The following is a 17,664-nucleotide window of genomic DNA, read 5'->3' on the forward strand; positions in this document are numbered from 1 at the left end:
CCCAACTCTGTCTTCTACCTGCCAGCCAGTTCTCAATCCACATCAATACTTTGATGTGTATTATTAATTTTCTCAAAACATAAAAAGATTGAAAAAGATCTATTTATTTTAAACCATTAGCACCTGGCTATAAACACCTCTGCAACAGGGAATAATCTCATTATTCGCGTCCCTCCTAATTTTGCACAATTTAATCTGGTCTCTCTTTAGTCTTCCTCCACTCCAACAAAAGCAATTTCATTATCATCAACTCTCAGCATCTCAATTCAGATACATTTTTTCACAGCTGAATATTTGCTGGCACCAGTCAAAATTTAGTTTATAACCCTAGAAATCTAAGCTGTTCTAATCCAAATATTTCTATTTTAGTCATTATTGAAGGATCAGTTCAAACAGTGAATTGCAAATGAGATGATAAACAATCCTACCTATTTCAGCTCTACAATTTACTAATGTACTACATATCAATTTGACAGAATTAAGAAATTCTACATAAAAGTCATCATTTAAAATTAAACACATCCAACAAGTGCTCCAAAATCACAAATAATAACAGGAACAACATTATATTGTTTCCATCAAGGGCACCATCACCAACTTGGAGGTGCACAGATCAATTTAGAACCATAGAATGCTACAGCACAGTAAACAAGCTATTTGACCCTTCTAGTCTGTGCCAACCATTATTTTGCTAGTCCCATTGACCTGCTTCCATTCCATAACTCTCCAGACCTCTCCCATCCATGTATCTATCCAATTTACTGTTAAAATTCAAGATCGAGCCTGCATTCACAACACCAATTGGCAGCTCATTCCACACTCCCACCACACTGAGTGAAAAACTTTTCCTTAATGTTCCCTCTAAACCTTTCCCCTTTCAGTTTAAGACTATGACCATTCGTATTTATCTCCCCCAATCTAAGAGGGAAAAGCCTACTTGCGTCCACTGTCTATACCTCTCAATCTTGTAAACCTCTAGCAAACCTCCCATCATTCTTCTCTCCAAGAAATAAAGTCCCAACATGTTTAATCTTTTCCTATAACTCAACTCCTGAAGACCCAGCAACATCCTAGTAATCTTCTATGCACTCTTTCAATCTTATTGATATCCTTCCTGTAGTTAGGCAGCCAGAACTGCGCACAATATTCCAAATTTGGCCTCACCAATCTCTTAAATAAATTCAACATTGAAAACAACTTGTTCAAGATATTCAAGATACAAATATATGAAACAAATTTAAAAGTAGTAAAACATTGTTAATGTTATTAAAGATAAGGTTCCAGAAACAGAGGGATGCCTGTAAACATTAACCTGCTATTCCGTTGCTGACTGCAAAGAGTTTTTAATGTTCTCCCCGTGACTTGTACTGGTTTCCTCTAGGTCACACATGTCAAACTCTGGCCCGCGGGCCAAATTTGGCCCGCGATATAATTATATTTGGCCCGCAAGATCATTTCAAAAATGTATTAGAGGTCGCCCGCTGGCCGCCGCGCCAGTATAGCGCATGCACAGCTAATACTATAAATCCCAGAATGCATTGGCGTCAGCCCGCTAATCGCCCCCACCTCCTCTGTTTACGTTGCAGGGTCTCACCGTGGACTCTGGTTTTGGGGCCTGGCCGGTGTCAGGGGAAGCCAAGGCCGCTTCCCAGCGCCCGGAACCGGAGGCCTCAGGCCTGACCTCGCCAGGACCGTTGCCCACTCCCCCTCCCTGCCACAGGCCGACCCGCGACTCACGGTGACGGGGCCGCTGATCCGCCAAGATGCCGCCCTGCAGCGAGAGCCGATTCCCCCGCACTGTTGTTGTCCAACCCGATCGCCCGCAAACCCCGCCCTCCCGCACACAGGCCTGAGTAAGTATTATGAACTTTAATCTCAGGATAAAACAATCTTCCAATAGTTTCATGTCACAGTGATAAATATATTCCTGGTTAAAAATGGTTCTGCACCTGGATACAAGCTCATTAGGCATAAAACTTGAAAAGTATGTAAATCAAAAGATATCTGTACCAATGGAAAAAAGGCATGGCAAATAACCCTGCTAGAGTTCATGCCCACAATCAGTCACCCATTTGATTGTTTCAGGAATCATGTTATTCTCCCACATTCTCAATAGCCCTCAGATTTTACTATTCGACAGCACACTAGCAACATTTGACAAATCCTCTATAGAGAAATATTATTTATTGAATATTTTATTTCTCATTTGTTAATGCTTCTGGAAAGAGTTTATCCAAAACTATTATTAAACATTTATTTTAATAAGAAAAAGTTTAACATTACATATGTTGAAAGAAGAGAAAACATGCAGATGTTGTTGAAAATTTTCAATAAATATTTAGTTTGGCCCTCGACTTAGTCCAAGTTTTTAATTTTGGCCCTCCGTGAATTTGAGTTTGACACCCCTGCTCTAGGTGCTCAAGTTTTCTCCTACCCTCTAAAAACATACAGCATTAGGAGGTTAATTGGGCAGCACACTTTTAAATGGCTGCAATCAGCTGGTACTATGTTGTAAATAAGTTTTATTTTTAAATATAATTTTATAAAAGCACAAACAAGTCCTTCAGCTACTCTATGACATCAAATCCCAGTCGTTTCTCCATAGCCTACAATGTTTGGGCAATTCAAATGCTCACCTGTGTGCTTTATAATTGTTGTGAGTATTTGCCTTTACTACATCCTCCAGCAGTGTGTGTTAAATTGCAACCACACTCTATGTGGGGAGAGAGATAAGATCCCCTCTAAAATGTCATGTGTCTCATCTTAAACCAATGACCTCTGGTTTCGAGACCTCAATCATGGGGAACGTTCCCATCTTTTGCTCTCATAATTTTTTTTATATCCCTTTAACTACAGCTCCCTCCCTCTTTGGCTTCAATGAAAAAGCCCACTTACCCAGAATCACATCACAACTGAAAATATTTCATCCCAGACAATAAGAAGTGTAGCAACCCAAGTGTTGGTTATTAGTAGAAAGAGCAATCAATCATCTGAAAATCCACTAGTTCAGCACCTGAACCTGAGTTTTACTGTATTCAAATTAGTAAGAACCAACATAACCAGTCAGACTGTATTTAACTCCAACTCAAGCTTCCTCCCAACCACTTTGCGTTGTGCATTTGTATAATCCTGCCCTTCATTTTAAGGAAGCGATATCTTGTGCTGTATCTGGTCAGCAGTTTTTGGAACACTTCTTTCAATTATAATGGCATTTGACTCAGCCACCAGAATTTCCATTCGCCCTAAAGATAAATAGTTTAACTTTTAATTATATCAACAATTTCCCTTCTACAATATTAGACAAAAAGGTTTCTGATTTGTCAAAGAAATTAGAAACCGATAACATTATAGATAACCAACAGATAATAGCCCCCTGTACCTGTATACCATGGTGTGCATCCACAAGAGAACACATAATTTGAAACAAGGTATTTTCTGATTGTGGCCATAAGATGGCCACTTCAGCACCTCACCATAGGATGGGGGTGACATTTTGTGACAAAGTGGCTTCATTGCAATCATGCAATTTGGAAAATTACCCCCAGGAAGCAAATTGTTAAAACTGTAGGGCAAGGCAAAAAGCAATGAAACACAGATACTGCGAACACAGCAATATTCTGGGTGGAAGATGTGCTTTAAAAAAAACACATCGTAACGGAATGCAAAGCAAGGCCAAAAATACGCATTTTCTTTAAACAATATCGGTGACTACAATAGGAGAGCCGCTCCCCAAACAAAATTGGTAAGGATGAAATTAATTAGGAGCAAAGAAACAGGGTGGATAAGAAACATGACGATGATGCAGCAACATTTAAATTTAACCTTACCTATTTCAACCCAATTCACTTAAAATTATAAATGTATAACAGGGCATTTCCTACTGAAGGAGTGCTGCAATAAATAATCTGAGAATCATGCAGTTTATAGAGCTACAGCCAGACACTTACAGTCTGATCCCTCCCTCTCCGTCTGTAAGCCACCAGCTGACGCGCATGAGCATCACATGAGAATGAAATAAGATGCAGCTTCCCCTCCCCGGGAGGTCGTTCTGCGACTGCGCCCTTGTTCTATTGTTGCCGAACCTCAGCTGTCGATCAATCTTCAGGTAAGGTGCGGCCGCGCGGAACTTCCATTGGCGAGGAAAATAGACTTTAATAAAACGATTCAAAATGTTCCAATTCTCTATCAAGGAAAAATTGGTTTGTAGGAGGAGACCAAAACAAATGCTGAGTTACTTCTAATGTTATAGTTGGTAACAAAGTTTATTTTGAGTATGTATGGACGTGGAAGAAGGACATTCAGTCTATCAAGTTTATGCTGCCTCCCCAATTTATTACTCTGTAGCCTATTTTCTCACACCTGTCCATTAATACCATCATCTCCCACCTGCATTCCACTCCCTTCCAATTCCCCCAGATCCACCTACACCATTGATAATTCATTACAGCCAGTTAACCTACCAACCAACATATCCTTCAGATTGCATTTAGGAGAGAGACCCATTCAGTCGCAGAAAGCTGTAAATCCATACAAACAGCAATGGAGGAAAATTGAGTTTGGGAGCTGGGAGACAATTGTGCTAAGGGCAATGCCTGCCCTGCACAGTTTTTGGAGAGGGAGCAGAACAGCAGCTAACATCACAAATCTTCCCATCACCCTGGTCTTCAGCATTGGCACTGCCGTACCAGACAGTGGTGCAACCAGCCAGAATACTCCACATGGAACACCTGCAGAAGTTTTCAAGAGGCTTTGGTGACACACTGAATCTCCTCACAAAGTAGAGCTGCGGGAGAGCCTTCTTTGCTATTGCATTGATGTGGAGGCTCCAGGACAGATCCTCGGAGTTGCTGACATCCAGATTTGGATTTTGAATTTCTTGACTCTCCACTACTGAGCCCTCAATGAGCACTGGTACGTGTTCTGACTTCCTCCTGAAGTCCACAATAATCTCTTCAGCTTTGCTAAGGTATAATGCAAGGTTGTTGGTGTGACCCCACTCAAAGAGCTGATCTTTCTTTCACTGCCATGTGTGATTCTACTGACAACCATGGTGTTATCAGCATATTTGTAGATAGCATTGGAATTGTGCCTGGCCACACAGATGTGGGTGTATAGTGAGTAGAGCAGTGGGCTAAGCATGCATCCTTGAAGTGCACCTGTGTTGATCATCAGTGAGCAGGAGACATTGTTTCCAATTTGTACTGACTGGGTCTTCTGATGAGATAGTCACGCATCCAATTGTGTGTGGTGTGGGGGTACAGTGTTTGAAGCTTGTTAACCAGCACTGAGAGGATAATGGTGCTGAAGGCTGAGCTGTAGTTATGAATGAGTTACTGATTTCTAGGTAATCCAGAACTGAGTGGAGAGCCAGTGATACTGTGTTTGCTGTGGTGCAATTGCAGTGGGTCCCTTCTTTGCTTAGGTACATGTTAATTCTGGCCATGACCAACCTCTCACAACATTTCATCATCGCAGATGTTAGTGCAACTGGGTGACAGTTGTTGAGGTAGCTCACTCAGCTCTTGTGCACCAGGATGCTTGATGCCCTTTTCAAATAGGTGGGAACCACTGACTCCAGCAATGAGAGATTGAAAATGTCTGTGAACAGAGAACAGAGCGTGTGCTGGGTTGTGTGGATCATTGATGGTTGTTACTGCTCTCTGACAGCGGCACTCCCTGTAGATGTTCTCAATAGTGGGGAGGGTATTGCCTGTGATGTCCTGGGCTGTGTCCACTACTTTTTGGAGGGCGTTATTCTCACAGGTATTGGTGTTCCCATACCATGCTGTATGTAGCCAGGATTTCAGATGTCATGCTAAATCTCCACAAACTCCTGAGGAAGTAGAGGTGCTGACGTACTTTTTTCACGATGGCATTAGTGTGTTGGGTGTTAAGTGCCTGGGAAGCTGCAGCAAATAAAACTCTCATTAAGTCAAGTTTATTCTCATCGTACAACCCGATGAAACACCATTCTCTGGTCCTTAGTACAAAACACATTAGACACACAACCAGACATAATGCGCAAACAGTCAAACAATACATAGGCAGAATTCATATTTACAAATAAACAGTGTTTTTTGGATGGTTAGTGTGAGTAGCTGCTTTGGTCATTAAGCATTCTCACTGCCCGTGGGAAGAAGCTGTTTCTCAGCTTGGTGGGTTCTGGCTCTGATACTCCTGTGTCTTTTTCTTGATGGGAGTAGCTGAAAGATGCTGTATGCAAGGTGGAATGGGTCCTCAATGATTTTGTGCACCCTCTTCAGACAACGATCTCGGTAGATCACGTTGATGGGGGATGGGAGACTCCAGTAATCCCCTCTGCTACTCTTATTGTCCTGTGGATAGGGCCGGTTTTAAGCCTATTTGACCAATTTGATCAAATTGGGCCCCGTGCATGTCTTTGAGCCCAGGCCTTGAGCAAAGAACACTGTGACGGAGTTCGTTTAAACTGGTAAGAAAATAATACTATAGGCCTTATAAACTGAGGGATTTGTCAGTGAACTTGTGAAGTTATTGCCCTTAATTGATCGTATTATCAAAGTGAAATATTTTTAGGAAATATTTCTTCGATTAAACTGCAAAGGCCTCCTTTGTCTCTCTAGCCAAAAATTAAATGTTTCGTATTCATTTGACCCAGTAAGATAGATGTATTCCGGAGCTGATGAAGCAGCTCTTATTATTATCAAGATCAAAACAGCTATAGGCTAATCAATAAGAGAACTTGTACTTTAATAATGAGATTGAGATAGCGTCATACTAGCCTAGGGCCTAGCCTATAGCCTAGGGTTAAGCAGTTAGCCTGAATGCAAATAGCCTAGGCCTAAGCATAGAATTTCTGACAATGTTAGCAATTATAGATGGATTTGGTTAGGATATTCAAGTCTTGTAAAGATGAATAACCCCGAAGTTAGGTTAGTTTAAGTTGATCTTTACTAGGCTAGGTCATTGTGGGGGTTATAGCCTACATCTTTACGAGCTGGTTTACTAGGCTAGGTCATTGTGGGGGTTATAGCCTACATCTTTACGAGCTGGTTTACTAGGCTAGGTCATTGTGGGGGTTATAGCCTACATCTTTACGAGCTGGTTTACTAGGCTAGGTCATTGTGGGGGTTATAGCCTACATCTTTACGAGCTGGTTTACAAGGTTATTCAGCTCTAGGGGCATGTACTGTACATTTCGGGGTTATTCATCTTTACAAGATCCAGATATTCTTAGCAAGGCTGCCTCTGTAATTGTTTCTTAATTTTGCTGTGGTTTGATTTAGTATCAAAATAGTACAAGGCTACTGTTACAAACTATGCTATTGCACTGCCAGGGCTTAATATAGCCTATTTCATGTTTTTGGTGATTTGGAACAGATGCAGTTTAGCTTGACCATGCGGAAATGGTTTTCTTTGGAGGCAAATTACATGCATCAGTTTTTCCGCCGATTCTTTAGCCAAATATCTAGCAACAAACTAGCACTAGACATTTGACTAGAAAATCAGTTTAAAAAAAAAAAACGGCAAAATTAAAGTGTGTCCCCCCATTCTGGAATGTAACCTTAACTAACATAACCTAACCTAAATAACCTAACCATTACTAAAAAAAGGCAATTCTTACCTTATTCGAAGTTGTCGTCATTCAACAAATCCAGAATCGGTTGCTTGTTTTGCTGTTTGGTGGCATTCACAAGTTGAGAGTTGAATGCGATGTTCCAAGGTCAGCAGCTGACGTTGGAACAACGTAAAGCTAATGAGCAAAATGACGAGGGATTGACGTTGGTTTCTTACGTTGTACCAACGACGATGAACAACATAGACATGTTATCAAGGATGGCGAGTCCAATTTTATAACAAATTGCTAACATCAAGTTTTTTATGTAATTTTAAGTCTAAACATTTTAAAATATACTTTTACCTTTTTTACCTTAAAAATATAGCCCAGCGAATTAGCAGCTTAAAATTTGTATGTCATTTTACATGGCAAACACAAGCAGAGATAGAGACAAAGGGCGTAAGTATTTAAGCGGCAACCAGAAACGAGCACTGGCCAAGGCTAAGGTAGCTGAGAATGAAAAACATAGATGTGCTATCACAAAATTTCTTGTCACTCCATCTTTGAAGCGCCCATGTATTGAGGATGCAGAAAACAAAAACAATTCAGAAAATGACAATACAGCCTTGAGTACAATTACAGTTGATGAATACAATGATGAAATTGATAAGTTAGAAAAGGATGACACAGCTATGAATCAAATTGAAGACGATCTCACTACACCAGAAGACAGTGCCAAAGTGGAAAGTCCACTTATAGCCGAAAAAGACCAAGCCCAAACATCATGCAATGATGGATCATCCATGAGTACAGTTGTAATTAACATTTATGATGACCCAGCCAACTCACCAGCATATATAAATCAAAATGTAAGAGATTATTTAACAATGAAAGGTCCTCCTATTCCAGTGAACAACTTTCCACAAAAAGAGAAGGGATTGTGTTTTTCAAAGTTTCACTGTAAGAGGAAACTTTCAAATGGGGAGTGTGTTGAAAGACCTTGGATTATATACTCTCAGTCTGCTGATAGAATTTATTGCTTTTATTGTAAACTTTTTAGTAAGAACACAACCAGTGCATTATCAACAAGTGGATTCAACAACTGGTCTTCATACAAGGTTGTGTGAGCATGAAAATTCTTAAAAACCATTTGGAAGCCACATGGTGTTTCTGGGAGTTGCACCAAAGACTTTGTAGTGGACAGACAATTAACAAAGAACTTGAAATAATTGTCAATGAACATGCAAAGCACTGGCAGCAAGTATTCAAAGGCTAGTAGCAATAGCGCAGTTTCTTGCTGAGAGAAATCTTGCACTTAGAGGAACAGAGGAAAAAGTTGGTAATGTGAGTGTACACAATGGAAACTTTTCAGGTCTTGTTGAGCTGTTTGGAAAGTTTGACCCTGTTCTTGAAGAACATTTGTGAAATGTCAAAACCCACAAAATTCATAATCACTATTTAGGAAAAGATACTCAGAATGAACTACTAGACATTATGGCTACAGCTGTTTTGAATGAGATACTGCAACACATAAAATCAGTTAAGTACTACACTGTAATTTTAGACTGCACAACTGATATGAATCACCAAGACCATATGTCTCTAACGATCAGGTATGTGTCTGATGCTCCTTCAGGTGTTTATGAACATTTCATAAAGTTTATGCAGGTTGAAATTAGCACAGGAGAAGATTTATATAAAACAATATTAAACACACTGAAGGAATTAAATTTAGAGGTGAAAGACTTTCGAGGCCAAAGCTATGACAACGGTAGCAACATAAAAGATCACACATCTGGAGTACAAGCACGACTGTTGAAGGCTAATTCAAGAGCTTTCTTTGTACTCTGTGCATGTCACAATTATAACCTTTTACTCGGAGATGTAGCCAAGTGTTGTCCAGATGCTATAACATTTTTTGGGATCTTGCAAAGGATCTACATATTGTTCTCAGCATCAACTAAGAGGTGGGCAGTTTTTAACAAACATGTACCCGGGTTATCAGTGAAACCCTTGAGCAACACAAGGTGGGAGTGTTGGATTGATAGTGTTATCAGGTTGGAGAAGTATATGATGCACTTGTGGAAATATCAGAGATTACAGATGAGCCCAAGGTAAAAGCAGAAGCTGAATCTTTAGCAAACCAGCTAAAAGACTACAAATTTTTAGTTTCTTTGATATTTTGGCATGAAGTATTTTTTAAAGTTAACTATGTAAGCAAGGAACTACAAGGTGAAACAAAGGACATTGATGAAGGCATGGAGTCATTTGAAAAACTATTATCATGGCTAAGAATTTATAGAGAGGGCGGTTTTAATTATGTCCTAATAGGTGCAAATGAATTGGCTGAAGCTGTTGAATTACGATTGGAGTTTAGACAATTTCAAGAGAAAAAAACTACGTAGAAGGAAGAGAATGTTTTCATATGAGGCAAAAGATCAAGCTTTAGATGATCTAAAAGAAGCATACAGAGTTCAGTGCTTCAGTTTAGTCCTAGACAAAGCTATTCAATCTTTAGAGTCTAGATTTAAGCAGCTTAAAAGCCATGTAAAATTATTTGGATTTTTAAATGACTTTCAGAGCTTACAAAAGGCAGAAATAAGGAAACACACAGCAGACCTTGAAGCAGCTCTAACTGACACCATACTAAAACAGAGCACTGATGGAGGGGTAGTTACTGAAACAACTAAAGACGTAGATGGTTATCTGTTGGTCGAAGAACTTGAAGCTCTGAAAACTTTTCTTCCCTTCAGTGTCGTTAAGCCTCAAGCTCTGTTTGAATACCTGGTAGTAAACAATCGATTCACAGCATTTCCTAATGTTTTTATTGCTTTGAGGATTTACTTAACAATCCCGTAACAGTCGTATCGGGCAAAATAAGTTTTTCAAAACTAAAACTGATTAAAACATACTTACAGTCAACAATTTCACAAGAGAGACTAAACAATTTGGTGATGCTATCCATAGAAAATGACATTACTAAAACCCTTGACTTTGAAATTATTTTGAAAGATTTTGCAAAAAAAAAACCTGTGCATAAACAGTATGTCTGTAATTGTCTTAACTTGTATTAAAAAATTAAAACTTTCATATTGTCTTTCACTATTTAGTATATCAAACATTTAATGCTTTTTGGCTAAGACTGACATACTACACGAAATATAAAACATCAATTTCGACTTTTGTAGAGGCCCTGCTATCAATTTTCTAATTGGGCCCTGCAATTCCTAGCACCGGCCCTGTCTGTGGATTGACCTCTGATCCATTTCTCTGCAGTACCCAAACCACACAGTGATGCAGCCGGCCAGAATGTTCTCGATAGAGCTCTGGAGAAAGATTGACATGATGGTGGTCAGTACCCTTGCCCGCTTCAGTCTTCTCAGGAAGTACATTTGCTCTTGCACCTTCATGATAAGAGAGGACATGTTGAGTGTCCACGATAGGTCATAAGTTAAGTGAAATCCAAGTAGTTTGATGCTCTCCATTCTCTCCACTACCGAGTTATTGATGGTCCTCCTGAAGTCCATGATCATCTCCTTCATGTTATCTATGTTGAGATTGTTGTTACTCTTGCACCATTTTACGAGATTTTCCACCTCTTCTCTGTAGTAAAATGGGATTATCATTGAAAGGGATAGCATAGACAGGGACTGAATGGTCACATTTAAATTTTCACACAAGTCACAGCTCAGCAATAATTCGATACATTGGAAGAACTGAGGGAAGGTTTGTCACAGTCTGTTCCAGAACTTGATACATTTTCAAAGACATTATGGTTTTGCAAAGGGAGAATCATTCTGAATGCTGAAGAAACTGCTAAAGCAGATCTTGTTACCAGCCATTTTTGTGGAATTCAGAGCAAAGCATGCTCTGTGAATGATTGGGCCTTTTCAATAGATTGATCTGTGCCAGGAGGGACTTTATGGGAAGCAAAGTGCTTAATTTTGATTTTGACTAACAGAGGAGGTCACTTGGAGAGACAGCTTCATTTTAAGTGTTAAATTACTTGGAGAGACTCAAGCCAGGGTCTTGGAAGCTTCATAGAGGCTGCCCAGTTCAAGTCTTGCCTACAAAAGGACCAGGAGTGTTGTGATCACAGCTCGTGTGGATGGACATTTCTTCAAAGGCCGAGCAAGGAGAATTAGTGAGTCTGTAGCAGCAACAACTCCAGTCTTTTATCAGTTCCACATTAATTCTGGGCATCAAATTTCAAAGGCCTACACTTCAACACTGAATTTGAAAGAATGAACTTTGACGTAACTACATTTTGGGCTGGACTGTAATGTATTACCACACAGACGCACACGCACGCCTGCACATAGTTGGGGATAGATTTAGTGTTAAAGATAGCTTAAGAGTTAAGACTATAGTTTAAGAGTAAGAAATAAAATTAGTGTTTTAAAATTGAGCATTGTCTGGTTCATTGCTGCTCACTACACACAGTTCGTAACAAGAACAAGAAGTTGGTCATCTTCCAGCAGGATGAGACATGCTCACGTTTCTTCTTCTGAAATGTTAACAGAGAGAACTCTGTGATCTTCATCCTTAAGGAAGCAAATGACTCAGCCACATCCTTTCAGATGGGTATACAGAGGATCATCATCAGAAAATGCTCTGATCTCACCTCGGTCATCAGGTAAGACCTAGAGGTACCACAAAATTCAAACCACCAGGTAGCAAGAGTTGCTACCCCTCTATCATCAGTCTCCTAAACAACAAACTCAATCAGCTGCTCATTTAAGGTCTTTTACTTTGCACGTTATTTATTGCTGAATATTTTTTCTGTATTGCAGAGTCAGTTTCTTTACATTTCTTACATTTCTCTCTTTTGTATATATGTTTTCTTAAGTATAGTTTTTTTTCCATTACTGTTAAGTGGAAATTCTGATTGGCCTGCAGAAAAAAGAATCTCAGGGTTGTATGTGATGTCATAAATGTACGCTGACAATAAATATGAACTTTGAACAGATCCCAAAACTGTACAACACGAAGATTACATATAGAACGGCCTCCAAAAGCATCCTGTCCTCTGTCACAGAAGTCTTCAATGAGAGCAAGCGGGAGAGCCTGGACCAACCAACAACCCTGAGGGAGCTGACTATTCCACCTGTTCCTTCAGGCTTACCAGCTGAGTTACATGGGATTGGGTGGGCCTGGACCTGCTGGGTTTACAATGCTATGCTTCTCCTACCCATAATCCCCCATGCAGCTGGAATGGCTGTTTCCCATAACAGTTCCAGCTGCATAGGGGATTATGGGTAGGAAGACATAATGCCATAAGGAATGGCATTATAAAAGGGAGAGAAGGAGTATATCATGAATTGGAGACACGTCATTGTTAAACCTTGACTACAAAATCCTTTCCAAAGCAATAGCCAACCAAGTCGTCTGCCCTGGGACAGGTGATCCACCCTGACAAAGCTACACAGTAACAGATCCTGCTTGGAGATGTATGATGGTACATTGTCAAATATTTTCAGAATTATGGACTTTTGAAAATTGTATTTAAATGTTCCATACATATTTTGATGTCAAAATATAATAATTGTATAGTCATATCAATTCCATTATACATGATGGGTTTATTAAACCCCCCCCAAAAAAAATAGAAAATAAAAACTCCACCCAATCCCCGCCTCACAAATAATAACCCCAATAAGGATAGAAAAGAAAGAAATACAATTAGTAAAAAAAAAGAAAAAGAAGCAAACCTAGTTGTTGAGCGATCACTACCTTTCACTCGATTCTAACCTTTGTTTTATTTGTTTATTTATTCCAAGGAGTTAACGATGTTTCATGAGGTTTAGGGAAACCCATTTATAGATTTATACCTACAATATGTAAATATGGACACCAACTTTTCAAAAAATGTATAATTTATTTCTTAAGTTATATATAATCTTCTCAAGAGGTCTACAACTATGAATTTCCAGATGCCATCCTTCCAAACCCAAATGAGAATCCAATTTCCATGTCACTGCTACACATTTTCTTGCAACTGCTAATGCAATTTTTAGAAATTCTTTTTGATATAAATTCAGTTTCAGTTTTGGTCTTATCCCTGATATATTACCCAGTGAATACAACATTTGATCCTGTGTAAATTTAATTCCTGTGACTTGTAACAAAAAAGTTTCTAATTCTACACAAAATGGTCTCAATTTTGGAAATGACCGTGTGGAATGTAAAAAAAAAAAATGAAAAAACCAATCCCTTGGCTACACCTAAAACATTAACCTGAAAGATTTGACTTCAATCTGTTTAATTTCTGTGGCATAAGATATAGTTGATGTAAAAAAAAATTATATTAAACCAATCTATATCTAACATTTATTGTATTTATCATACAATCTTGACACTTTCAACCAATTTTTCACCTCAATAATAATACAGGTACACTATCCTTTATCTGGACATCTAAAATCCAGAAAACTCCAAAATCCAGCAAGTGGGGAGAGAGACAGCAGTGCGAGTCGGTGGGGGGGCGAGGGGAGTGACTGCCAGCACGAGTCGGGGCAAGGGCAAAAGACTGGCAGCAGGAGTCAGGGGGGCAAGAGACCAGCAGCGCGAGTTGGGTGGGGGGCAAGAGACCGGCAGCATGAGTTAGGGGGAATGAGTGACCGGCAGTGACGAGAGGGGAGAATGGCAGCATGAGTCGGACGGGAGGGGGGGAGCATGGAAGTGCATCGGGCGGACGAGGGGGGAGAATGGCAGCACAATTCGTGTGGGCTTAAATCTGGCTTTCTGAAATCAGGAAAAAATCCAAAATTTGGAACACTGTCCCCCAAGGGTTCCGGATAAAGGATCCTAACCCTAACCTGTATTTAAATCTGTTCTCAATCTCTGTCTAGATCTATAAATTCCCTGCTTTTGAGTTCCCTTTTACAATAATGTATTACAATAATGTAATGTATAATGTAGCTGAGATAAATTTCTTAACAGAACTATTACAAATCAAGGTTTCCCTTTCACTACTTTTAGGTAGTAACAGTTTATCTTGTAAATATGCATTTATTTGATGATAACAAAAAATTGTATTACTTTCATATCCTATATTTATTTTTTTATTGTTCAAATTGCATTAAAATTTCACCTTCATAACAATCTTCCATATTTCTAATTCTTAGAAAACTAAATATTCAAAAGTTGATTATTCATTGTAAATGGGAAGTCCGTTTTGATTCAAAGGCATTATAGATAATACAGGGTTCCTTGCTCCCATTTAATTATTTACTTATTCCAATTATGCACTCTTGTGAACCTGTATACACCAAACATAGATAATGAGAGATTTATTCAAGAAACTTTTTTGAATTTAGCAGAGGTATGTGAGAATATTTTACTAGGAGATGACTTTAATTTCTGTCCAGACCCAATCTTGGATAGATCTACAAGAGAAGTAGCAAGAACCAAAGCAGCAAAATCTACATTGGTATTAATGAGAGACTTGAACTTAATAGATACATGGAGGAGAATCCATCCCAGAGATAGACTATTCTTTTTATTCAAATAAACATGATTCTTATTGCAGAATTGATCTATTTTTAATAACTGCACAAATACAAAACAGGATATTAGATGTTGAATGTAAAACAAGAATTTTATTTGACCATTGGTCCTTGTTAATAACTATTGTAATACCTGATCAAGAAAAATCAGTTTATAGATGGAGGTTGAATTCAATGTTATTAAAAAGAAAAAAACTTTTGTGATTTTTTTTTTTAATTAGAAGACAAATTCAGCTATTTTGTGATACAAACAAATTTGGTGAATGATAAATTTGTAATGAGATGCTTTAAAAATGTATTTGAGAGGATAAATCATGTTTCACCTCTAAAATTAAGGACTATATGAAAGAGGTAGATCAATTGGAGCAAGAAATAATGGTATTGGAAAAAGATATTCAGAAATGAAGTTCTGAAGATAAACATAGGCAACTAATTAACAAAAAAATGTCAACATAATATATTACAAACTATAGAACAGAAAAAGTAATTGCAAGAATTAAACAAAGGTATGCGTTAGGTGAATGAACACACAAAGTACTTGATTCCCAATTGAAATCAGAACAGGCTTCAAGAAAGATTAATGCAACTAAAAATAACTTGAATGTCAACAGTTATAAACCTTGAGTAATAAATGAATCTTTTAAGAATTTTTATTCGAAATTATACAGTTCCTACTCCTTAAAAGACGATAATAGAACAGACATATTTATCTGGAATGTATGTTCCTAGATTGAATATGGAAGAACAAATAGAATTGAGTGCACATTTTACACAATTAGAAGTGAAGGAGGCAATGAGGTCACTATAAAGTAACAAGTCCCGGGGGAAGATGGCTTCTCATCTGAACTTTGCAAAGAATTTAAAGATGTATTGATACTTATTTTTATGGAAATGTTAGATCAAGGATCAACAACTCGTACTCTTCCAGATTCATTTTTAACAGCAATAATTATTGATAACTTTAAAACCCTCATTGTATAGACTTGTTACAAAATTCTTGCCAAAATTTATCTTCAATAAAGATACTCCCCATACCCATTTGAATTTCTGGTATATAATATAGTCATTGGACTCAGACGTTGGGCTGCTGTGGAGTGTGGTGACTTCAGGGCTGCTGTGGAGACCAGGGACCACTGCGTACAGTACTTTTAATACAAAATATGTACTTGTACAGTAGTTTTAATAAAGGTTTTTTTAAAATTTGGTTGTATGTGCAGGTGGACCTAACTCGTACAGGTTGGAAGTCGTGGATTACCTGTAAACTTGGATCAGACAGGATTCATGAAAGAGACAATTGACAATGTAACTAGGCCAGTTAGTATTGTACACTTAGCACAAAGAAGGAAATATCTGAGTGTAGCAGTGGCTCTAGATGCAGAAAAAAAAGTTTGATAGACTGGAGTGGGACTTCTTATTCAAAGTGCTAGATAAATTTAGGTTTGTTCAAACTTCTATAAACTGAATTAAGGCATTATATAACAACCCTAAAGCAAAAGTAATAACTAATGGGCAAATGTGGTCCATTCGCAAAATCTAGCAGACAAAGTTGTCCCTTATCTGCAACTCTGTTTATTTTAGCTATAGAGCCACTCGTAGAGGTAATTAGGAGTGACTTAGAAATTAAGGGGTTCAAGGTTGGTCAGGAAGAGTATAAAATTAGTTTATTTGCAGATGATGTTTTAATATATCTGACTGAACCTGAGAATTCCTTACTGAAACTATATCTAAATTTGAAAGAATATGGTAAGATTTCTGGTTATAAAATAAATTGGGACAAAAGTGAAATTATGCCCTTTACACAAGGAGATTATAGCCATTGTTGAACAAATACTCAATTTAAATAGCCAAAAGAGGTGATCAAATATTTAGGGATTCAGATACATAATAATTTAAGCAATCTATATAAACTGAATTATTTATCACTATTAAAAAAGTTGAAGATTTAATGAAATGGATGACCTTGTCAATAACATTAATAGGAAGGGTAAGATGAATATTTTTCCATGAATACAATATCTATTTCAAACCTTAACACAAAAGTGTTTTTCAAGAATTAATAAACGTGTAAAGAAATTTCTTTGAAAATGTAAAATGTGAAGAGGTTCTATAGAAAGATTAACATGGAATTATGAATCGGGAGGTTTACAGCTTCATAACTTTAAGAAATATTAGCAAGTGGTTCAAATGAGATTTCTTTTTTTTGAGGAATCAGGAAAAACCAGTGTGGGTCAAAATAGAGTTGGACAAAATAGGAGAGAAATTAGCAGAGCAATGCATATATAAATGGGATTCAAAGTTAATAACCAGCATGAAAGAAGCACCATTGTTGAAACATTTGATCACTAACTGGAATAAGATAAATAACAAAATTGGAACAAAAGGAAGTATATCATCTAAGATACAGAATAATCTTACATCTTTTACTAAAGATAATCAATTTTTAAATATTTGGTTTCACAAAGGCATTGATACTTTGATGAAGGGCTCAAGACCAAAAAGTCAATTATCTATTTTTACCTTTGCAACATAAAGGACACTCTTTGACCTGCCGAGTTTCTCTAGCATCTTGTGTTTTTACTTCAACCATGGTGTCTACAGAATTTTGTGATTTACTTCTTA

At 38.0% G+C, this 17,664-nt stretch overlaps 1 protein-coding gene and 1 long non-coding RNA gene across 4 annotated transcripts in view; one reads left to right on the top strand and one right to left on the bottom strand.

Annotated features, from left to right (window-relative positions):
- The window catches only part of LOC138751430 (cytoplasmic dynein 1 intermediate chain 1), a 245,354-nt gene that overhangs the window by 213,779 nt on the left and 13,911 nt on the right, over window positions 1-17,664 (bottom strand). The window contains exon 1 of one of the 3 annotated variants that reach the window (XM_069913679.1): window positions 3,948-4,076. The exons of the other annotated variants lie outside the window; for them this stretch is intronic. The gene's annotated coding sequence lies outside the window, so the exon portion shown is untranslated. Of the gene's footprint in view, window positions 1-3,947; window positions 4,077-17,664 lie in introns of those variants that run through there. 3 annotated transcript variants of the gene reach the window in all.
- Window positions 11,405-13,995, top strand: LOC138753132 (uncharacterized). The gene is made up of 3 exons (XR_011351008.1): window positions 11,405-11,681; window positions 12,060-12,173; window positions 12,506-13,995. It is a non-coding gene; the product is annotated as an uncharacterized lncRNA (long non-coding RNA).

The sequence above is a fragment of the Narcine bancroftii genome, chromosome 1, assembly GCF_036971445.1.
Source record: "Narcine bancroftii isolate sNarBan1 chromosome 1, sNarBan1.hap1, whole genome shotgun sequence".
Taxonomy (NCBI): domain Eukaryota; kingdom Metazoa; phylum Chordata; class Chondrichthyes; order Torpediniformes; family Narcinidae; genus Narcine; species Narcine bancroftii.